The sequence below is a fragment of the Carassius auratus genome, unplaced genomic scaffold (genome assembly GCF_003368295.1).
Source record: "Carassius auratus strain Wakin unplaced genomic scaffold, ASM336829v1 scaf_tig00218253, whole genome shotgun sequence".
In the NCBI taxonomy this organism is placed as follows: Eukaryota; Metazoa; Chordata; class Actinopteri; order Cypriniformes; family Cyprinidae; genus Carassius; species Carassius auratus.
The window spans coordinates 10,099-27,272 of NW_020529411.1; the positions used below are offsets into that span (position 1 = coordinate 10,099).

At 41.4% G+C, this 17,174-nt stretch overlaps 1 long non-coding RNA gene and 1 pseudogene across 1 annotated transcript; both read right to left on the bottom strand.

Moving 5' to 3' along the window:
* Positions 1 to 258: 258 nt before the first annotated feature.
* On the bottom strand, positions 259 to 8,271 carry LOC113104941 (uncharacterized). Its single transcript, XR_003292234.1, has 3 exons — positions 8,189 to 8,271; positions 1,063 to 1,200; positions 259 to 383 (listed from the first exon to the last, which is right to left on the bottom strand). It is a non-coding gene; the product is annotated as an uncharacterized LOC113104941 (long non-coding RNA).
* Positions 8,272 to 12,826: 4,555 nt separating this feature from the next.
* LOC113104942 (thyroxine 5-deiodinase-like) lies at positions 12,827 to 16,878 on the bottom strand (annotated as a pseudogene).
* Between the last annotated feature and the right edge of the window lie 296 nt (positions 16,879 to 17,174).

Consider the following 17,174-nt stretch of genomic DNA (forward strand, 5'->3'; position numbering starts at 1 on the left):
TTGTAATGTGTTATCCCCAACACTGCATATGTATGTAGTTCACATATAGTTTATCGAAAACATTATTATATGTACAGAATAAAAAAAAAACTTTTCCATTTCTGAGGTGCTAATATTTTCTATTGATTTGCAAAATTCTGACATTCTTGTACAGCTTTTATTTGTGAGTTCAGTGTTGTATAAGCATACTGAAAATAAAGAGATCATGTGGACTTATATTTAAATCTTTAGTGTCTCATACAGTGATTGTTTAGTGTTTGAGCTTCTGTTCACCTGTAAAACAAATATTAGACGAGGGGTGTCCTGAAGGGTCACTGCTCCAAACACCTGAAGCAGCTGATCCAGGTCAGACGACAAACCTCCAGGAAAGATTTCGGATGCTCCTGATTTAGAGAAACATCTGCAGATGTTGGACAGATCGAGTGGTGTGGATCATGTTTGTAATTTAGTTTATCAGTTCATTTGTACATTTTATACCGATTTGTGCTTAATCTTAAACCATTAACATTAAACATGCAGTCACTGGTTTAGCAGTCCAAACCCGTTTTGACCACTAGAGGACTTCTTCTGCTCAGGATGAAACTATAAACCCCTTGAACCCTGATCTCAGAGCTCAAACAAACCTCCAGCCATGAGAAAACACACACAGAAGCACTTTAATCAGCAAGCGTCACGCTGCATTCTGTGTCAGTTTGTTCAGGTCACAACTCGTTCATTAAAAATGATCATTCTGTCAGCATTCACTCTCCTCACGACCTGTGAGAGTTTATTTCTTCTGTTGAACATTAAAGAAGAAACAAACATCTGCTGGTAGCCATTAAGTTTCATAGTATGAAAAGAAATAAATAACTCAGAAGGGATCAGAAGCTGTTCTTTTGTGTTTAAAAGAAGTAAGATTAAACATGAGGGAGAATAAATGATGTCTGAACTAGGGTGAACTATCCCTTTAATATGTGAACCACATTTGGACATTAATTGATTTATTGTATTTATTTATTTCTGTAAGATCTGAACTGAGTCTAATCCCTGAAATGACTGATGTGTTTCAGAAACATGCCTGACCTCTGTGAAAATCCGCTTCCATGTGACTGATGGATTACTTCCTGTCTGGCATCAGAGCACTTAATGAAACATCCTTCCAGCTCTTCATCTGCTGCCTTCAGACACATTAAATCAGTCCGACCCCACACTCACACAGAGCTGACAGACGGGGAGGAAATAAAGAAAAAACTAAATCAATCCGATAATAAACACAAGGCCTCATTACACAAAAACCCTAAAAGCAGAACAAACGAACAGTATATATCTTCAGAATTATGAGATTGAAAATGTCATGACAGCTGTTTATTATGATTATTATTTTAATACGTGTATTGAGGTCCACTTGCAGTCACTTGCAGATGGGAGAATGGAGAAAGTTTTTTTTTTTTTTTTGGAGCAACTGGGATGATGCCCCCTCTGGGAGTTGGTGCCCTAGACAGATTGAGTCAGTTCGGGAGTTCGGAGCTGGTTCGCGAATCATTTGAGTCAAGGGGGCAGGAATTTTTGAGGGGTGGCAACATATGACAGACGTATATATACTGAATTTAGTCACAGTTATCACAGATTGATGATAAATATATGTACACACTACAAAAGGACACAGACTATCATTTACAAACTTAATCTCATGCAATCAATGTCTTGCATTTGAAACAGTTCATATAAGAAATAAGTCACTAATGCATACAGTATGCATCCACATGTCATTAAGAGCATTATAAAAGATTCAGTGTTATCAATATGTCAATTTATTATAAGAAACACAAGATTTTAACAGCCAATGACATTTCCAGCTGGGGAGACTCAACTGATTTTCTACAGTTTAGTGTTAATCATCATCTAACTCAACCAGTCAAGAGCTGCATTTAGCCTTAGATATGAATATGGTCCTGAAGCATAGCTTTTATTAGCTGACAATAATAATAAATAAACATTATAGGCACAAATACAAATGTACTTTTAGAAATTGTTTTTGAAAAATATAGTGTTATTGTTTTGGCAAGCTTGAATTAAAACTTCTATGAAAACTTGTGTGATATTCCTTTAAAATAATGTTTTAGTATATCTTTTTTAAAGTAGGCTATATTTTACTGTGCAATTTCTTACATTATTTCTTTGAGTTAGACTGTGGTGGGTTTTAACCAGAGTTTCTGTGTTTATTAATAAACTATTATTATTAGCTATTAAGCCTACTTGAAGTACAGCATACTCTACTGTGCAATATTACTATAGTTCTGTTTGAATTTCTTCAAGTTATAACAAGATTTATTTTGCCAGGTTGTCATAAAGACATTGGCGTTTCTGTCAGTCTGTGTATACGATACGAATGAATGATGATAGTTTTATCAAATTAAATGGTGAAATCCTCTCATAGCGCGCTGACGTACACATGTGTAGCCTACATCATGTGTTAATATAGTGAAGAGCTGAAAACACCACACGTGCTTCAGTGTGTGTGTGTGTGTGTGTGTGTGTGTGTGTGTGTGTGTGTGTATGTGTGTGTGTGTGTGTGTGTGTGTGTGTGTCTGTGTGTGTGTTTGAGTGTGTGTGTGTGTGTCTGTGTGTGTGTTTGAGTGTGTGTGAGTGTGTGTGTGTGTGTGAGTGTGTGTGTGTGTGAGTGTGTGTGTGTGTGGGCATGTTTTTGTGTCATATCAGGACACAACTCTGTATAATGACATGGGTATGACACAGGTATTACAAGGAGAGGGTGACTTATGAGCACATAACCCATGTCCCCATTTTTCAAAACTCTTATAAATCATACAGAATGAGTTTTTGAGAAAGTAAAAATGGAGAAAGTTTCCTGTGAGGGTTAGGGTTAGGTGTAGGGTTGGTGAAGGGCCATAGAATATACAGTTTCTACAGAATAAAAACCATTACACCTATGGGATGAACACACTTTTCACAAAAACAAACGTGTGTGAGTGTGTGTGTGTGTGTGTGTGTGTGTGTGTGTAGAGCACAGATTCCCAGAGACGTGTATAACAACACCTTCAGGGCGGCTGCTGTCCAAATGTGTGTCCTGAGCAGGAGTGTATTGTTGTGCCCCCTTCCTCAAATATGAAATAAACACCTACTATAGGGGTGAAAAAAGAACTTTAATCAAATAAAAACTAAATGAATAAATTGTATTATTTACATATCACGATTGTAGCTCTCCACATTTACCTGTGGCTATAACTTTATTATGACTCTAATTTATTTTATAGTCTCAAGGATTCAGAAATCATGCAAAAGGAAATTAAGCAGTTTTACTATGATAAAACCATGGTTTATTTTTGTAAGGGTTGTGGTATGCACGTTTTTTGTTGAAGAAATTATAAAGCCTGTGTCATCTATAGCAAAAAGGTGTCCAGAAATGAAAGATTTAGTGAATATTTGAATTAAATGTTTGGTCAGTATCCTAAACAAGGATTTGATCGTCCTGTAAGTGTAACAGCAGCAATCACATGACATTTGTAATAAAATGTACATAAATTGTTTATTTTGTATTTGCCTACATTATGTATTGTAACAGTGTTATTATCAACCAATCATTATTGCCTCATTATTTTTTATATAATGCATTTTTATAAGAGAACCTGAAAAAAAAAAACTTCCACAGGAATGTGCTTGAAATGTCAGGATCTTGGCAAGGAGGAACTCAGGTGCAGACAGGATTTACTACACAAACAGGTTTATTTACAAAAAAGGGGAAAAATAAAAACCCACGAGGGGGAAAACAAGGGCTAGGGTAAGGACTAAATAACCAAACAAGACAGGGCTGACCAGATAAAGACACTAAACACTAACTATAAACAAACACTCACGGTATACAGGATACAATCACAGTCACAAGTGTGGAACACATCTGAGAAGCACATAAGTAACACAATGAACCGACGCAAGACAGAGCACACTAGGAGATCTAAATAGGGGGAACAATTAAGACACGACAGGTGACACAGATAGGGCAATCACGACACGACTAGGTTAACAAGGGGGGCGGGGCAAGGGAACGAGACAACACAAGCACATGGCCCAAAGACAAGGCCATGCGCTTGTACACAAAACAAGGGTCTGTCATGATCCTGCCTCAAGACTAGGAAAAATCAAGGACACGAGGGCAGGATCATGACAGAACCCCTCCCTTAAGGAGCGGCTTCCAGACGCACCTCAAGGGAACATCAAACACGGGACATGACTGACATGACAGACTGGGACACAGACACAAACCAACAAGACATGACAAATAATAACAAAGGCAAACATGAAAACACAATGGCAGGGTTAGGGTGACATAACAAAAAAAACAAACAGGGAAGGGGAGGGGGCGGGACCACAAAGTTCATGGGGGACAGACCAGGGCGGGGGGTGGGGTAGGAATCTTAGGAGGACAGGACGAAGGCTGACGACGGGGGGTACGGGCAGGTCTGGGTGGTGAGGGGCGGGGAGGGGTCTCAGGACAACTGACAGGGGACATGACAGGAGCAGACAAGGGACGCGGGGCAACACTTACGGGAAGCGGGGCAAGACTTACGGGACGCGGGGCAAGACTTACGGGACGCGGGGAGACAACATCTACTGGACACGGGGGGACAACATCTACTGGACACGGGGGGACATTAACGGGACACGGGGCCACATCAACAGGACACGGGGCCACATCAACAGGACACGGGGCCACATCAACAGGACACGGGGAGACAACGGCTGGACATTTGGGACTTCTGGGGACAGGGTCAGGGGACAAGACAGGACTGACGGGGATTTCTAAAATTTGGACAAGACGGGACAAATAATCAGAAAATGCTTTAGCAGCTAGGACAATTGGCATCTCCTTATGAGATGAAACCGACTGTACAAGAGTCTTTGCTGCAGAGTCGGCCGCGGCTCTCTCCTCCGCTCTCACGACTGCCGACTTGCATACAGCTTTCTTTCCCGGCTCAGGCACGCTAGCGCTCACCGCTGCTGACTCGGGCACGCTCACTGCTGCTGGCTCGGGCACGCCAGCGCTCTCCGCTGCTGGCTCGGGAGGAAACGGGGTCACAGGACCGGCAGGCCCCCTCTTCCTCCTCTTCCTCCATGGGCGCGGTGCAGAGACCACAGCTGGGTCAGAGGCGGGTTGGGGGAGTTCGGTCTCTGGCAGGGCTGACTCCGACGATTCCGAGGCAGACTCCCACGATAACCGTCTCCCTCGCTTCCCGGGGAGACCGACGGGTGTGGGAGGCACCTCAGGACTCGGTGAGGGATGTGCCTGATCCCCCAGAGTGGCCACGGCCAGGATACGACCCTCTGGAACCGTTGGCAGCTGGGTAGGTGGGGACCTCTGGGGCACCTCCTCTCGCCCGCTCGCTCCGGAACGACCTCCCCTGGTCCCCCGGAACACCACAAGGCGAGAGCCCTCAAAACAATCTCGCTGGCTGGCTGATGCCATCCAGCATTGCCTCCTGTCTGCTGAGTTCCTTCGTGGTCGGTTCATTCTGTCAGGATCTTGGCAAGGAGGAACTCAGGTGCAGACAGGATTTACTACACAAACAGGTTTATTTACAAAAAAGGGGAAAAATAAAAACCCACGAGGGGGAAAACAAGGGCTAGGGTAAGGACTAAATAACCAAACAAGACAGGGCTGACCAGATAAAGACACTAAACACTAACTATAAACAAACACTCACGGTATACAGGATACAATCACAGTCACAAGTGTGGAACACATCTGAGAAGCACATAAGTAACACAATGAACCGACGCAAGACAGAGCACACTAGGAGATCTAAATAGGGGGAACAATTAAGACACGACAGGTGACACAGATAGGGCAATCACGACACGACTAGGATAACAAGGGGGGCGGGGCAAGGGAACGAGACAACACAAGCACATGGCCCAAAGACAAGGCCATGCGCTTGTACACAAAACAAGGGTCTGTCATGATCCTGCCTCAAGACTAGGAAAAATCAAGGACACGAGGGCAGGATCATGACATGAAAGTGATAAACGGGCCTTGTTTTTACCTAAATGATTTATACTTTATTTTAATATATATTAAAAATGTATAAGGTGTGCATTGTAGCTGACACCTAATAACACATTACAATTGTTTTATGACTTCAAGTCTTTCTCCTCAAATGCTATTGAGCTTTATTGTGTTTGAGCCCATGTGAAAGAGTAGCATAACTTACATATGATTTACAGTTTATTTTAAAAAATATCAAACATTTAATTCAATTGTGCATTATAGCTGACACCTACATAAACAATTACAGTTGTTTTTATGACTATAAGTCATTCTCCTCAAATTCTACTGACGTTAGATCGCATGTAACTTTAGAGACGGTCCCTAAATTTGAGACTCTCCAACGTCAAGCAAACTTTTATTCAACTTTCTTCGCTGGATTGGATTCATCCATCAATTATGAACATTCAGCTACAAACATGAGGTGCGATCGGTCACGCGGATGGGAGAATGGAGGAGGTTTTTTATTTTTTTGGAGCAACTGGGATGGTGCCCCCTCTGGGAGTTGGTGCCCTAGACAGATTGAGTCAGTTCGGGAGATCGGAGCGGGTTCGCGAATCATTTGAGTCAGTTTGGGGATCGCGAATCATTTGAGTCAGTTTGGGGATCGCGAATCATTTGAATCAGTTCGGGGGTTCGGAGAGGGATCGCGAATCATTTGAGTCAGTTTGGGGATCGCGAATCATTTGAGTCAGTTTGGGAGATCGGAGCGGGTTCGCGAATCATTTGAGTCAGTTTGGGGATCGCGAATCATTTGAATCAGTTCGGGGGTTCGGAGCGGGATCGCGAATCATTTGAGTCAGTTTGGGGATAGCAAATCATTTGAATCAGTTCGGGAGTTCGGAGCGAGAATCCGAATCATTTGAGTCAGTTATGGGGATCGCGAATCATTTGAATCAGTTCGGAGCGGGAACACGACCCTTAGGAAAAGTAACCATGGTTTTACTACAAATAAAACCAAAAAGCCATGGTTACTATAGTTAAACCATGGTAACCACAAATTAACCATGGTTTTGCTATATTAACCATAGTTTAACCACGGTATATGTAGTAAATCTGTGGTTAAACAAATGGGAGTCAATACGCCAAAAAACCATGGGTTACTACAGTTTTACTATAATTAAACCATGGTTATTTGAATCACGAAAGATTAGCGCTAGTAAATTTTCAAATTGGCCATAACCTTTAATTCGTTGCTGCCAACTGGGGTGGCAGCAGGGGTGGCAAGGCTCTCTTTTAGGGTGGCATTTGCCACCCTATGCCACCCGGTAGATCCGCCGCTGAGTTGGGCTGCAGTCAAATGATCCTCTGAGGTGATTAGTAAAAAAGCATAAACTTATTCCTGATGCTGGGATCCTTCTGAAGCTGGTGCAGACACATGAAGCTGTTTGTGTCAAAGCGAGCGCTCTTTACTGCTCTGTTAGTTCTGCTATTAATAACTCAATGCACATCTCAGACCAGCGTCAGTGATTGAACAGTTTAAAGTTAACAGTGTTTAGATGTGTTCTTTAGTTTAGCACTAGTGTCAGGTGTAAGCCCTTTAAGGACTGAACACCAGTGGGTGGGGCTAATAGTGCAATAATGTTAAACGATTGGTCGATAAGGCGCCCATATGCAAATATGTAATATAACAAATTTTCCCCAAACATTAAAATATCCAAATAATTTATCATAAGTAACCATTTTCAGAAATTATATTATTTCTTTAAAAGAAAATTGGGGGAAAATTTGTATACTGAATTAACACATTTCTTCACTCATAAAAACTTCTATATATCTCAGCTCATTTTAAACTCTATTTGATCATAAAAACCCTAGAAAAACACTGATCAGAATACTGAGAATAATAAGACTAAAAATACAACCATCAATGTATTTCAAAATTGTTACTTTATTGTACTATATGTCATAAAATTGTTATACTAGTAGCACCAGTGTTGCAACATCAATATTGTAACTTAATTTGGAACATTTGAACTTTGCAATATTCCCTGCACACTGTATTCTCCCAGCGGTCACGAGTGTTGACATGTTTACTCAGGTTTAGACTACTCTCAGCAAACCTTAATCATTTTAAATTCATATATTAATACTAGACACCTTAAAGATAACATGTACCAAAAATCATATCTTTTTGTTAACTTTACTAACCTTTTGTTTTGGAGCTTTGATGCAGTCGTCATCTTCTCAAGGTGCAAACAGGAAGTAAACTGCTCTGGTCACGTGACAATTTGAACTATCCATGTGACATTGCACATATTTAATTGAGATGCTTTATTTTTCCATATTTGCAGGAAATGCTCTAAAACACCAGTCTGTAACATTTTAGAGGTTTATAAATGAATACCTTCTTTACGGTCACTATTGGGATGCTGGGATTTAATGGGTTAAATAAATTCAGTTTACCTGCAGGATCTTGTAATGATACAAAATTATTTTATAAGTCAAAAGCTCAAGGAAGAGAGTTGAGTTCTCTTGTTTTGACCCTTTTAAAATGCCTGATTTTAACAGTCAGGAGATAAAAATTAAAATTATAAAACACAAATAAAACACACAGATAAAAAGCCAGAAAATGATGGAACAGCTGCAAAGAGCAACTATATGTTGTTCCATTAAAGATCAACAATAACCCGTTATATATCACAGAAGTTACACACTTCACTAGTTCGATGCTAATCTTGCAACTGTTGACTTTTTATTTCTAGGTGAACTTTTTCTTTCATCTTTCATTTTTTTTTTCCAAGTCAAGCGTCATCAGATGAAAGGTTCATGCCAGTGTTAATATAAAACACGCTTTTAAAACACACTACCAATAAAGGTCAGCAGAGCCGGCGGAAGACAGATGCGGTCCAGCAGATTTACAGATGAGTGCTTCTCTGACCTCATGATGTTTCTGTGGAGGAAATGAAGGCAAGCGCTGATCTGCTTTAGATGCGCTCGCTTTAATGTGCTCTGACCTGGAAGCAGGAAAGTCATGGATTAGTTACCCATGATCCTCTGGTTCCTCCCACGCGCTCGTAAGTGGGTCACGATTGGTCATCTGAGGTACGAGCTTCAGAAACCAGACGCTGAGGAACACTGGAGAGAAAAACTGTCATTTACACATTATTCAGTCCATTCTGATCATTATTTCTCAGCGGATTGTTATAGTAAACACAAGACATAAATTATAGTAATAACAATTATTATTACTTTGGAAATTTAACAAGGTTACAGATTACAAATTATCCTATTTAAAATGTAATAAGCATTTTCAATTATTATTTCAGTGACTTATTTCAAATAATTACATTTGATACTTTGATTGCTTTTCTAAATTTGTAATAAATGTTGTGAACTGTTAATTATTTAGGATCAAGGTTTACAGAAGAACTCAACACTGTCAGATCTTCAGAATCCTTCATCACTTGAATTAAGATTATAATAATTGAATTGTGAAGCACAAAACCAGACTTTAGCAGCTCTTTATACTCCGAGATCACTCTGAGGTTAAATACAGATTTAAAATAAGAGGGTAACAAGAAATCGTTTAAAAGCTACAGTATGATACTTTTTTTTAAACGAATATTTGCACAGCTATGACAGGAAACTACGTTAAATTATGTTATGCCTTGTCACACCAACTCTGCTCGTATCATTTATAAAAGAAAAACAGAAACAACAAAATGATTCAATTGAATAATTTTTAAATATGAATAATATGAAAATGAATTTTTTTTTATTCATATCAATAAAAATATATAACATAATAATATCTCAATGATCCACATATAGCCCTAACCCTCGAAGAAAATGAACTGAACTGCAGTTTTACTTCTGAAGTACAATAGAACTGAAAAATACAATTCACAGAAATTCACTTGTACCTAACAAAAACAGAAAGGAACCAGAAATGTTTGTCAAGGCATGTTTTGTCATCCTCTGAACTACACTTCAGAACTTCTTGTGTGTCTGATTCTCCAGCTGACCGGCTCAAAGCGAGAGCAAACATGGGACCTCGTGTGACCTCGTGTGACCTCGTGTGACCTCTGAGTCCTCAGTGGAAGAAGGGCCGGATGCCCAGAGAAGCGTCCACAGAGAGAGGATTGTGTGCCTGATCTCACATGAACGTGTTAAAAACGTGATCTCTGACACGTCTGGACCATGACCCCGGGCCCCAGAGGTCAACAAGAGGTCATCGTGTTCTCTGTAGATGAACAGCCCTTAATGAAGCATGACCTCTGACCTCAGAAAGCCATGAATGTCCAAACGAGAGAAAGCAAGGCTAACCGCTGCCAACAAAACGCTTCTAGGAATACTTCAATCGGTTCAGTGAAGCGGCTCGCTGTTCACAAGCAAGAAAACAGCAGGTCTGTGTCTTTCCTTCATGCATTCTTATGAGGAAAACACCTTTTACTTACTGAGAGGAACATTGTAGAAATTTAATTTCACACTTTAATTGAAGGCCCTTCTGGACTTTGGTTTGGTTTTTATGCAGTGCGTGATTCTCTACATGAACGTGTGTCTGCATCCTCCTCTAAACACTGCAATCTGTGCAGTTATCATCTTACATTTCACTAGCACTGGTGGAGAAAAGAACGCATCACAGAAAAAGAAAACTGTGTCTTTTTCTGGTGTTTCCTTGTTAGGAAACTTGCAGAATCATTTTCACTACAACTATTATAAAGAAACAGTGACTCTGACGTTTGCTCCAGTAATCTTAATAAACGCATGGCTGTGTTTGATGGCGCACCGCACACACGACTGGTGGATGTTTCTGCAGAATGAATCTCAGTGTGTTGTTGTGAGCTGAGGTGTTTCTGTCTGCGGTCGTGCACAGAGAGAGCAGATGAGGTGACGGAGCACGGGAATCTAATCAAGCTGTGTCCCCGTCTGACTCCATCTGAACCACAGACAGTTATCTGACACAAACATGTGCTGCTCAGAGATCTTCTGCAGGTCAGACTGGCCCTGGTCCATCAGGAAACACCAACTGAACACTGATGTGAGCAGGCTTTAAATGCAGTTAGACTGTGGATTATTGTGATGTTTTTATCAGACTCTCATTCTGACGGCACCCATTCACTGCAGTGCATCCATTGATGAGACAGTGTCATGTTCAGTCTAGTCTCATCTAGCTAATACATCATTTCTGAGGCTATTACAGACTCACTCGATTATTACCAGTTAAACATGAATCTTTAGTTCCACTGAGAAACATAACATTCATCTGGAAGACATCAAACATGCTACATTTCCTTGTGTGAGACATGTGACTTGAGGTCAGCTCTAAAGTTTTCAAGTTAAGCTCATGATCTGATTGTGCTGTTTTAGCGTCACATCAGCGTCATGCCTTTCTTTGTGTTTTCATGAAGTGGGCGTCTGTTAGCAGAGCTCGTTCTCAGATAAATGATGTTTAATAACATGGAAGCGCTGATGACGCCAGGGCACACGGCTTTAGCGCTCATGCTAATTCCCACTGGAGAAGTGCATGATGGGAGTAATATGTTAAAATGCTGAAGTGGTTCCCTGGCAGCGCTGGTCACATACGACCACAAACCCTGAATATAAAGCGCTGCGAGATCTTCCAGATGGTCTGCATTACACTGATATGCCACTCTTTCTTCTGGAAGTGGACGATTATCTACAATAATACACAGATCTCACACATAATGGATTGATGGACAGATGTCATGATCTGCTGTGAAGTGGATTTGGTGAGAAGTGTGTGTGTGTGTGTGTGTGTCAGGGTTGAGTTCGGGACACACAGACGGATCCGTGATGTGAATAATAGCATCAGCTCCTGAAATCTCTTACATGTGACAACACAAGAAGAGCAGATCAAGCTCAGTCATCATTCCTCTCAGCTCAGAAACTCTTCCTCCAATAAAAGAACAAACAAGTCACAGATCTGAATAGTTTCTCATGGAGAACAGTAACCAAGCAACTGAGAAAGACATTTAGCCTTTGATGGAGAGACGGTGCGGCCCAACAGCTTGACCTCACTGACTTCCATGTTAGGGAAAATAAAAATAAAATGGAAGTCAGTGGCTACCAGCAACAGTTTGGTGTCTCACAATCTTCAAAATATATTTGCATTCAGCAGAAGAAAGAAACTGATGCAGGTCTGAAACAACACGAGTGACAGAAGGATCACAGTCTGTCCCTTTAAGACTTTTTTTCACATAATCACGTATAATCATTATAGGGCCAATTAAATTTTCCAAACTCCAAATCTGGAATCTGAGTGAGAAAATAAATCTAAATATTGAGAAAATCATCTTTAAAGTTGTTCAGATGAAGTTCTTAGCAATGCATATTACTAATCAAACATTAAGTTGTGATATATTTACAGTAGGAGATTTACTAAATATCTTCATGAACATGATCTTTACTTAATATCCTAATGATTTTTGTCATAAAAGAGAAATGTATAATTGTGACTCATACAGTGTATTGTTGTGTATTTCTTGTTGTGTGACACTGATGCTGCTTCTGTGCTGCAGGACACATGTGGATGGTCTCAGATGCTGTTTCAGAATAGTTTTTTTTTTGGTTTAAACATTGTTTTGCAGCAGATTGCACTTGAGCCTGGTTTAATCTATGTTTTGTGTACATCGGTTAATGATATTACTGTAAAAATCTCTCTGCAGAAAATAAGCCTTAATTTATAATCATGAACCTCAATCAAAGGATTCAGTAGAGACACCTGACAGAATATTGGGTGGAAATATGATGATTCAGAACTGAAGATGATCTTCCTCATGTCACTGAAGCAGTGTGTAATTCAGATACACGAACACACACACCTCCGGAGAAATGTTTTATTACAAAACGTCTTTGATATAAAGGAATAATGTACATGTGTTCGTCCTGTAATTTAGACATCAGTGTCGATCTTCTGGTCGTGAACCTTTTAAAAATCGACCTTCACAAAAAATACAGGAGGGAAAGAGAGAGAGAGAGAGAGAGAGAGAGAGAGAGAGAGAGAGAGAGCATCTACACACAAGACCCTTTCTACAGAAGAAGACACGAAGAAGCGCTCGAGAGCAGACCGAGCACGAGCTGAGAGACTTCCGGTGGACATTACTACTGTTCTTTACAGATGCATTCATTTTACATCGTGCTAGATAACACTTTTTGCAACACATTATTTAATATAAAAAATGACATTTCAAAATAAAGGAAAAAAACCCTCTTTGAAGGAAAGCGCAGGGGTTTGTTATGAGAAATAAACTGACTCTCTTATTATTTCACTCGAGGTTATTTTAGCAGATAGTTTGATTCGTATATTAATTCGACAGCACTGAGTTAAAGAGAGTGAACTTAATGTAATGTTTGCTCTGGACATGGATCTGGACACTTGGAGGAGAACAATAACCGCGCGCCTGTGAAACAGCGGATTCACTCAGTGACCGACTTCAGTCCACTTCACATTTCAATCTTCACATTAGTTCATCAGAGGAAACCTGAGCTGTGTCTCCATCCAAAGATTCGAATCTGCGTTAGACTGGAACAACACATTAAACATTAGTGAATAAAGCAGTGTTTAAACCCAAGGAGTCAGAGGCAACAGAATCATCTCTTCCTGGTAAACAGGCAGTCGAGCCACTGAATATAATGATGTTGATATTTGATGAATGTCTCAGAGCAGCAGAAGAAACACAATAAATGCTGTGAGTGCTTCGGTTTGAGACAATTCTACAGAAATACTTTGGACCACAGACTTTACTCTTTACTTTGATTTCAGAAGCTGTGAAGGAGATCTGAGCTGTTAGTCCAGGTCTCGTGACTCTATCAGTGCGCATGGAGCAGTTTATCCAGCGCTTTCATCACAGTTTATATGCGTAAAGTCTGTCCTATCCAACTGTGCGCATACGTTTTTATAATCTATGAGCATCTTGGCGTCTCCATCTGGTACACTATTATAAAGACAGGTGGATTGAAACACAGCTTGTTAAAGTCGCGTCAGTTTACACGCGGATCACGGCGTCGCGCAGCCGCGTGCGGTACTGATCCAGCCAGTGTCGGAGCTCGGAGATCCGGTAACCCTCCGGTCCCCTGCCGCCCTGATACACCACCTTCCCGTCCTGGACGATGTAGAGTCTGTCGAAATACGCTCCGTACGCGCTGTTGCATGAGTTCTCCATGCTGTCTGCGACTATCGCGACGCCCGGAGCCTCGCGTGCCATCAGCCGCGCCGCGCTCAGCCGCTCCTCCAGACTCCGGTGCTTGCGGATCTGATACGGAGCGTCGGAACTGACCCATCCGTCGGACGGGTGCGCCTCCTCGATGTAGATCACCAGCGCGTCGGCGACGTCCGCGTACCGGAGCACGAGCCGCTGGAACGCCTTGAGACGCGTCATGAACGGAGGTCAGCTGCAGCTGCCGAAATTGAGCACCAGCGGCCTGTGAGCGCGCGCGAAGTCCAGCACGCGTCTGCGCGTCGCGTCGGCGAGCGGAACCACTGCACTGTTGGGCGCGTCGTGTCCGAGGCGCGCGGACTTCAGCCAGTCCAGCTTGTGTCCGTGGAACACCGCTTTGAGCGACTCCCAGCTGAACATGCGGCTGTTGTCGGAGATGCACAGCGGAGGGTCTTCCTCATCCTCCTCCTCCTCATCTTCACTCCTCAGATGGAACAAAACTCTTTTCCTCACGCACAGAAAATCCAGACACCACAGAATGAACGCGGCGACGAGGAAGCGCGGCAGGATCACCAAGCACGCCAGCGCGTTTTTCAGCGCCTTCGACGCATTCATGATCGATCCCAGAAGAGTTTCTGGTGTTCAGCTGCTCAACTTCCCTTTTATGTGATGAATGAGTGTCAGTGAGTCACTCCGCCTCCAAACACACAGGCGCATCACTCATGTTCCGAGATGAGATTCCGTCGAGCACCGAGCGCAGCGCAAACAAGTGCGCTTTAAGATCGAAGCGTCTGCTATTAATGTTGAAAGTCTTGGTGTCTTCAGAAGTTCTCGTCGGTCCTCTTCAGGAGCTGCAGCAGCGCACTGACGCTCTGATCTGAATGAGTGCGCGTCAGTCGATCATCTGAAGACCCTGCGATCTTCCGGATCACGCGCGCAAACCACTGCGCATTCACCGGCGCGCGTCACCAGAGGCTCCTTCAGGCACTATTTCAGTCATCGGTGCATTCTGCCCTGCTGAGACAAACAAACAGACCACAGAAACTATCACAGAATGGGTAATGGTTTAACTGGTTATAATGGAAACTGTGATGGCCCCTGTGTGTTTCTGGAGGTAATTGGTCGCCTTCTATTGGTGGCTTGTTAACACTGGGTCTTACACACACTCTTTAATGCTGCTTAATGCTGTACTTTGATACTGAATCTGAATATCAGAACAGGCACAATTCACTCTGGCTTCTACACTGCATTTTTTACACAGCATTGTTAACTTGGCAGTGGAAAGCAGCTTTATTTAACCGAAACAGAAGAAGAACTGCTCATGTACTCTCAGCTGCGGGGAGGGTCTGTTATACTCCAGTGCTGGAGAATAAAATAACCTTATGTAATATATATTATGCATTAAATGTGACCCTAGACAACAGGGGTACATTTTTGAAATTGAGATTTATGCATCTCATAAAAGCTGAATAAATGAGTTTTCCATTGATGTATGGTTTGTTAGGATAGGACGATATTGGCAGAGTTCTGAATTGAAACTATATGAAAATCATCTTTAAAGTTGTTCAGATGAAGTTCTTAGCAATGCATATTACTAATCAAACATTAAGTTCTGATATATTTACAGTAGGAGATTTACTAAATATCTTCATGAACATGATCTTTACTTAATATCCTAATGATTTTTGTCATAAAAGAGAAATGTATAATTGTGACTCATACAGTGTATTGTTGTGTATTTCTCCAAATATCCGTCTGTGACACTGATGCTGCTTCTGTGCTGCAGGACACTGATAGAATAAGTGCTAAAATAAGTCTATTTTAAAATAAATTAAATAAGTCTAAACTCTAGACAACATGGAATTTAATCAAACTGAATCGAGAGCTTGTGAATTCATGAATCAATAAATCATTGTTTTTTAAGAAACTGACTGAATGAATGATTCCGATGACTCTCTCTCATGAAGACAGTCACTCGTTTCATTCCTTAAATAATCAGTGTTATTTATTGTATTTTTTTGCTAGTGTTGATGTAGTTATTGTTTCTCACACATGATCTAAAACAGCCGCTGCTTTACTGGATCACCTTTCAACCTAAACATGTAAGATTCTGCACCCTGTATCATATAGCGCTTTAAATATGTTGCAGGTTAAGTTCAGAAGTTCAGAATGCGTTCTATGATGTTCAAAGAACATTTAGCCAGACGAAAATAGGACACACTATTAGTACAGAGTGAGTGTTCATGTGCGCGGTGTATGTTACATGTGAATATCCACAGGAGCACGTCTGTGACGGATGCCAGCGAAGGACAGCGGCGCTTCATGCATTATATTCATCTCTTATTTGCAAATGTGCACGTAAACTCTACATGTGACCCTGGGGAACAACACCAGTCTTAAGGGTCAACTCTTTTGAAAAAAAATTGTTTTTACATTGATGTCATCAGACGAGACGAAACCAATAAAACCCATTACAAACGAGTCATTTGTTGATCCACTGCGGACATAATTACTGATTATAAAGACTTATACTGTGTTTTTACGTGTTGCGCTGCATAAACATAAAACCATGTCTGTATTTGTGATCTCAGAAACCACTAACAACAAGCCTCCTCTACACTGCTCAAGACTCACATAAGAATCATCAGTGATAAATTATTTCAATATTATTAATGTACTTACAGACTGTGAGTCAGAAGCAGCAGACCGTCTGCACGTAAGCCACAGACGCAGTGTAGGAAACAGTCCTCGTCCTCCGTAAACTGTGCAGCACACATCTGAATATTTGGGTTGATCTGTTCTGGAACAGGGTTGAAATACAACATAAGCACTGATTTCTAGTTGTGTCCTCTTTCGGAAGATCAAACAAAGTAGTTTTGCTTTCACAAAGAAACACAGCTTCTCCAGGACACGACAGCAGCAGAAACAGAGATGTCTTCTTTCTTTGTGTGAACGTTTAAGCGGCGTTATGTAAATCTTCCCACACAGTGATGTAGAGATGTGGGGGCGTGTTT